Below are 8312 nucleotides of genomic sequence, written 5' to 3' on the forward strand. Positions count from 1 at the left end.
GAAAGTAGCCGACGTAGCCTACAGAATTAGCAAGTTGAAGTGGCAGTGGGCTGGTCATTTGTGTCGCAGGACCGATGGCCGTTGGAGTAGACGGGTCCTAGAGTGGAGACCGCGTCTTGGCAAACGCAGTGTGGGACGTCCTCCAGCCCGTTGGACCGACGATATACGTAAGATTGCCGGTGTCGGCTGGATGAGGATTACGGAAGACCGGGATGTCTGGCGCGAACTTGGGGAGGCCTATGTCCAGCAGTGGACTGCGATAGGCTGAAGTGATGAAATATATTGTTTACATTTCACAAGATTTAGTAACCGAGTAAAAACTCCATTCGAGTCAACTGTGGTAGGGACAAGAAAAAGATGGCACGTAACGGAAAAATGTGACGCGTAACCTAGCGAAGTTTCACTTCAAAAAAAAAAAAACAAAACAAACAAACTCAACGAAAAGGAAACAAAAAACACGTGAAATCGCATTCGACAACGGGTGCATTCTAACATTTCAGAGGTTGAAGGATGAATGCCATGTATTCAAAATGACGCCGTGTTTTCGTTTTTTACTAACCGACTTCCAAAAAAGGAGGAGGTTCTCAATTCGACTGTATTTTTTTATTTTATTTTATATGTATGTTACATCAGAACTTTTGACAATCTGGACCGATTTCGACACTTTTTTTTTTTATCAAAAGTGGTGTGTGTCAATTGGTCCCATTTAAATTTATTTGAGATCTAACAACTACTTTTCGAGTTATATCTAATAATGCGTTTTTACTTGACGCTTTTTTCGTTGACCTACGTTGTATTATACCACATAACTTTTTACTGGATGTACCGATTTTGATAATTCTCTTTTTCGTTGGAAAGGAGATATCCCTAGTTTTGTACCATGATAAGGAAACCAGGATTTGATGGATCCCAGAAAAATCGAGGGAAACTCAAAAATCCGCATAACTTTTTACTGGGTGTACCGTTTTTGATAAATTTTAATTTAATCAAAAACTGATGTTTATCATGTGATTACATTAAAATTTTATCGAGATCTGATGACTGCTTTTTGAGCAATCTTTGATAACGCGTAGTTACTTGACTATTTTTCGTCGATCTACGTTGTATTACTTGTCGATGTAATTGAAGTCGGTTTTTTTTTCGTTTGCCTGCAAACACAATTATGGCAGCTACAGTCTATCGACCAATTTCTAACTTGTTATTGCGTATTCTTCAACAACAAATAAATAATTTTTGTATTTACTCCATATAATGAGTAATTGAAATTAAAAAATATTTTTTTATCTGTCATGCTCCATAGTTACCATGATTTTTAAAATATTCGTCAAATAATAATAATAAAATTATGTGGGCAAGGTAAAAAGTTACGATTCATAAAACCGGTTACGTAGTACAATACTATTACTAAAAAGCTGGTATCATTATTTCGAAAATTGACATTTGCATGTGTCAATTTAGTCCGTAGCGAAAAAAACAGGGGCAGCATGCTGTAGACAATGACTTAGGTTAAGGTACAAAATAATAATAAAAAATAATAACAAACGGATACATTGTTTTGTAACTAAGATAGAAAAAATGTGAATATAAAATCAATAAAACATAGAATAAATATGTATTAACGCAATTTTTTATTTTACTCGAAAAGCCTTAAAATAAATTTAATATTTTTATATTCTTGTAAAATTGTAGAACATTGGTTGGTTTAAGTGTTTCTTAACTTCCCTATGACTATTGAAACCTCTGACTGAACAAAGAACTTATGACAATTCATGAGAGACGGCTACTTTTGTTTTGAATTCATTCGACTCATTTTAACTAGAAAAAGGCCTGATTTCTGCATGTTACTTTATAAATGTATAAAAACTTATAAAGAAAATAAGCAAAAAAGATAGAATAAAAAAAAAAGTTCAAAAAACTTTCGAAAATAGTATTATTCTTGGGCTCAATGGCTTTTACTTGTGTCTGGGGCACAGTCGATTTCGCCAATGTCACGTGGGATAGAAAAGACACGAAGGAGAATGATCAGTATAATTCGAAAATCTTAACAAGTAGAGAAAGAAAAGAAAGTCGTTACTCTTGAAACAATGGTCATAACTTTAAACGTATGCAGATTATCTATAACATCCCACTGTTGGGCATTGGCCTTTTTTCCCATGTAGGAGAAGGAACGGAGCTTAATCCATCATGCTGCTCCACTGCGGGTTGGCATATAGACACATATTAATCGATAATATTAAAATATATTTTGTAACAAACAATCACAACTGTTATAATGAGATTTATGTAGTGCAACTAAAATCATCTTATGCGCTTGAACGGTTATTCGTGTATCATATCATAACCTTGCGCCATTCGTATCGAATGAAATGAAAGCAAAAATCGTAATGTATTCGTTCAATGTGAAGTCATCAATCAACGTCGTAGGCTTATTGTGTGGCCGGCACGCAGCGCATCTACCAAACGTCTACTCGCGTCTTACATGAGCCTTGACGCCTATATCTTAGTACTTTTATCATTTCGATACAAAGCCAATGCTGAGATTCTGTTTTGTTTAAAATAGGATCAACATGTGGGTATTGTAAGCTACTTTTTATCACTGTAATTTATTTCGCTGTTGATTCTGCTGTTAGTGTATCCTTTGAAATAATTTTGTTGACACGTTCGCTTGAGTCATTTTAACGTTGACTTTTTAATACAAAGGAGTTTATTTGGCACAAACCCAAAATACGTACATAAATTATAATCATAGTTAAATGTATAAAATTATTGTTGGCTGTAGGCTACCTAGCTATTTATTATTTATTCATGTTTATTATATTTATTTGTATTACACAATACATTTATTAACTATTACTATTTAATTTATAGAATATTATTTTATATATATTTATCAAACAAGCATACCAAGCAAGATACGGGTATCTTACGGGTATACGCCGTATGTGACATTTTCTGTCACGATTTTTAAATACAAATAAATTTCTTGACATTTCTAAAAGAACGATCTAGAAAGAGCTTACGGCACGTGATCAAGCATTTTGAAAAGGGCTAGTGAGACGTAATTTTGTGGTTTAAGAAATTGAATTGTAAAATAGCGAAAATAGTATAAAATTGCTAAACTGACTACAATTTTTACACACTATGAAATTTAAGAAGAATAATAATTGTGTTTGCTACCAAAGGAAAAAAAACCGACTTCAATTACATCGACAAATAATACAACGTAAGTAAACGAAAAAAATTAACAAACGCACCAGTTGTCACTACGAGTTTTGAAGGTTCTCCTCGATTTCTCTGAGATGCCATCATCAGATCCTGGTTTCTTTGTCATGATACGACCCTTGGGATATCTCCTTTTCAACAAAAAAAGAATTATCAAAATCGGTTCATCAACGACGAAGTTATTTGCGAAACATACAATATATATAAAGGAGGAGAAACCTCCTCCTTTTTGAACTCGGTTAAAAATGTTTTTAAAAAAACAATGATAGTAAAAACTATTATAGTCTCTTTCTGTCAATCACTGAACCCGATAATAAAATAATATAACAAAGTGTAACGTTAGAACAATACCTATTTTATGCCTGTTAAGAGACTCTTACAACAATTAATAAAAGGTTAGCGAAATATTGCAAAAAGGTACAAACTAAGAGAATTTTTTTCAAATCGGTCAGTTGTCAATAGATTGTCAGAACCAACAATAAAGTCTTCTGCCCCGGCCCGTCAAAGGGTTTTAAAGCTTTTTGCAGTTATACTGCCTAAAAAAAAGCATTATTAAAGAAATTTGTATGCAAATAACAGGATTATGCTACTGTCGCCTTTTGACGTATTTTTAAATGGCATTTTTTCTTTAAATTCTTAAGTCTTTTGGGAATACTATTATTTGAATTTACCAGTAGCTATTGCCACTGTTTGTAAAGTTATTCAAAGAAAAATGACTTTGCACTGCCTAACCAAGCTACTAGGTGTTCCGCACAGTTTAACTTAAATTGATATGTATAGTTATTCTATTACTGCAGTAGTAACTTAGCATAGTAAAACGATTCACAAGTCGTAGGCTTGTAGATATTACGATATACCTACGATGTTTTTTAAGTATGTGAATCGACCTTACAGAAGATCGCAGCTAAATCAGCAGCATCTTCAAGCAGTGTTGTGTTCCTGTTGGTGAGTAAGATGACCAGAGTCCACCAGTCCTGGGGGAAATTGGGGATAGGGTCGGCAACTCGTTTATGATGGTTCTGGTGTTGCAGATGTCTTTAGGCTACGGTAATCGCTTACCGTGCTTGTTTGCCGAACTAGTTATTTATAAAAAAAAAAACAACAATTTTCTGAGGAAACATCTATTTATTTATACCATAAATTTTGCTATCTCGATCAATTAATGAAGGACAATGTCATTTTCAAAATACGAACGTTGTATTCCATCAAAGCTATCACACACATTTAAGATATGATGTCAGTCATGTCTGTGGTCATGTCTATTACCGGAATTTTAAATGAATTGATTCATGTATTTAGAAAGATGTATAATGTATTGAGACATGTATCTACTTCTGGACTTAAAAATGTAAAGTTAACTATATGATTTAAAACTTGGGTAAAAATATGGTAAATTTAACATAGTATTAATACATAATAATGTTTTAGTATATAAACTATGTAATAAAAAATAAATTTAAAGTAGAGTTGTTAGGGCCAATGCCCTGTGCCCGATGCTGGTTAATGAAGTGGACTGTCTTCTTCGTATCGTATATTGTTCACTAGAGAACCGATTCCAAAAGTGTTGCTTCAGTAGTTGGATTCTGTTGAATCTCGCAAGAGAGAGAGAGCTGGTGTTAAAGGATAAAGATCAGAAGGATCGTTGGACAAAGGTGTAAGGGGGCGGGAATTTGATATTGCCTCTACTGAACTAATAAGGTATTTATTTCCTCGTAATCTAGAAACGTCAGACTCAAAACACGTCGTAAATGATGCTTAACAGATGTAACGGCCGATTCCCATAAACCGCCGAAATGAGGAGCATAGGCTGGAATAAATGTAAACCTTATACCTTCCTCAGTCGTGTCTGCCGGCGAGAGCCGCTTAAGAAGTGTAGATAGCTCATGGAATGTACCAACAAATGTAGTTCCATTATCTGAATAAATGTTTCGCGGTTTACCTCTACCGGATATAAATCTATTTGAAGCTGATATGAAAGCTTTTTTCGTCAGGTCCGAAACAAGCTTTAAGTGCAAAGCCTTTGTTGCTAAGCATACAAACACACAAATATAGGATTTTATATGCTTGCAACCCTTCCCCTTGTGGGTTGCTATGATTACTGGCCCGGCATAATCTACGCCTGTATCAAGAAAAGGAAATTCTAAAGTAGCACGCTGTTGAGGCAAGTTACTCATAATCGGTTGAAGTGTTTTCTCCCTAAGCCCACAACATTTAACACATGAACGGACGACGCCTTTTGATAACATGGTACCTCCTAACACTATTATGTCTTACTGTGGCTAGCAATCATTGAGAACCCGAATGTAAGTACTTAATATGTAGCATTACAAAAAGAGACCTACATAAAGGATGCCTATTACACAGCAATATAGGATGCTTGACATTAAAATCGTAATTAGACTAAGCGAGTCTGTCATCGACTCTCACAAGTTTATTATCGTCAATAAATTGTGAAAGAGACAAAAGTCTTTTTTTATAAGGCAAATTTTGCTTATTTATAAGTAACTGATATTCCTTTAGAAAGGAATCCTGCTGAGTAATCCTTAAGAGAAAATTAGTGGCATTAATAAGTTCATCAATTGTAATGTTACCACTTAATTTTTCGGACTTATTATGGCATTTATTAATAAATCTGAACATGAATGAAAAAACACGATGTTATTTTGAAAATACTGAAAACCTTGCAATTAATTTTGTAAATATATTCCTCTCCTGAACAACACGTAAGCGTCTAATTGTCTCTGGTAAGTCGGAAAATTGTATTTCTTGTTTAGGTTGAATTGGCCAATCTATTGGCTCTGATTGAAGAAAAGAAGGCCCCGACCACCATAAGGAAGTTTTACTAAGAATATCCGCCCTTAAACCTCGTGAAGCGATATCTGCGGGATTATCCGGATTGAAGGAATATAGCGCCATTCGTAATCGGAAAACCCTTCTGTATCTCAGAAACACGATGACGCACAAATGGCTTCAGTTGACCTGGAGAAGATCTGAGCCAACACTACACGATTGTGGAATCTGACCACAATGTACATTTATTAAATGTAATTGTTAAAGATTCCAAGATTTTGATACCCAGTCTCACTCCCAGTAGTATACATTGTAAAGCACGTACTCTGAAAGAGTGTTGTACTTCAAACGCTCAACATAATATTGGTACTACTTATTTGAATAATATCAAATTACCTGATTGAGACAACTTGCATCAGCTAATATCAAAGCAGTTTTCGATACAATGAAAGCTATCTTGGAACTTTTATATTTTTCGCAACCAAGTGAATTTCCTTTTTAAATGTTCAATTGTAAATATAATATATCCGTCAGCTGAAAACGTACCTTCTCCTTAAACCAAATGTAAAAAAATACTGTTATCTAACACTAGGGCGTTTATTTGCTACAATAAACTGAAATAAACGAGTTTTGATATACAAAAGCCGGTGGATCAATAACTTAAGAGGCCAGTCTTATGTATCTATAGCTGCAACCTATATCTACTCTACGCAAATTACTTTTTGAATGTTATTGCAAAAAGAAACTTCAGTTTATTTTTTTAAGAAAAGAAATTATGAATTAAATTATAAACCTCGAATGTGTTTTTTTTTACCTGTTATCATTTTGATGGTAATTTGTTTGTAAGTTTACTAATTATATTTAATGAACATTGGAATTTTAATGAATCATACAATTTAAATAAATTATGTGGATAAATGTGCCGCCTGCCCAGCGTGGTGACTATGGGCAAACACATTAGCTCGCGACATTTTTGGCGCAAGCTTGTGGAGGCCTATGTCCACCAGTGGACTACGATAGGCTAAAAGTGACTGAATGTGAGTGATGTGGTAACATAGCTCTCATATAGAAGGTCTAAGTAAGGCAGAAGTTAAAAAATCTGAGTCTTTAATAAAGGTTTCTTTATCAGTCACTACTATATAGGGTATATATTTTATCTTAAACAGAAACGCAGAAAATTACATCTGATCATACAAATTTTGCTCGACATACTATAATATCTTAATGTTTAAATAATGATATTTTGAACAAAATAACCCGAATACTCCTACCGGTCATCTCCACGACTGTACATTACCTTTGGGATTTAGACATACATCATGAAACAAAAGTGCGGTAAGTATAAAGTATTTCAGAATATTTGGCAGGTGAGTCCCGATGAGATCCCAAAGGACTGCCTAAAGGATGTGTAGCGCTGAGGTGACTTGCAGTAACGGTTTTGACGTAGCGGTATACTTGAAGAATAACTAAATAATAATTGAACTTTTTTAATATAAATCGTGGTTTACAAATATATGTATTTTGAAAATTAGAGAAGTCTGCTAAACTACTACTAAATACTGCTTTTTAACAAGAGCAGTTTTATTAAATATCTGAGTATCGAAAATTAATTTTAGTATTATATTATTAAGCAAATCCTAACAATAATTTACTTTGTCATAGTCTTAATACTCTTAGAATACATTTCATAAAAAAAAGCATTTTAAGACATATTACAATTAGTAGATATTAATTTTTGATTATTTGTATGGCCAATTTAAGGGATTATGGTCAGATTTGTCAAATTTTTACCAGACCTTAATATATTTAAATTAAATTTATTTATAAGAACTATATACAAAAGAGGTACATTCCAAAAATACCTGTATTTGTGCTTAAAATACATTTTTTTAAAAAGCTTTTTTAAGCTGTATCATTACAAACGCAGTACAGATTAAAAAGTAAATTAAGAACATACACCAAATACGAGGCTATTAAGGTTGGTATTATTGCTATTAGAAATCTCTACCAGACAACTTTTAATAAAAGTTTTAATAAAGTTTTTAGTAATTAGTTCACTATACTTGGTTAATATCTTATTAAACTACCCATAATAAATGTCTTAATAAAATAGGATAAAATACTTTATTCTTTGTTCCTATTTACTTAGCACATTAACAATATACACATTATATTATATTTAGTTAATGCAATAAATGTAACATTCAGTGATATGTACGTATATCATGCAAATACATGTCGGACTTACTCTTATAATGATCTATACTACTCTCATCATTATTATCATCATTTCAGCCTAT

The sequence above is a fragment of the Melitaea cinxia genome, chromosome 11, assembly GCF_905220565.1.
Source record: "Melitaea cinxia chromosome 11, ilMelCinx1.1, whole genome shotgun sequence".
In the NCBI taxonomy this organism is placed as follows: Eukaryota; Metazoa; Arthropoda; class Insecta; order Lepidoptera; family Nymphalidae; genus Melitaea; species Melitaea cinxia.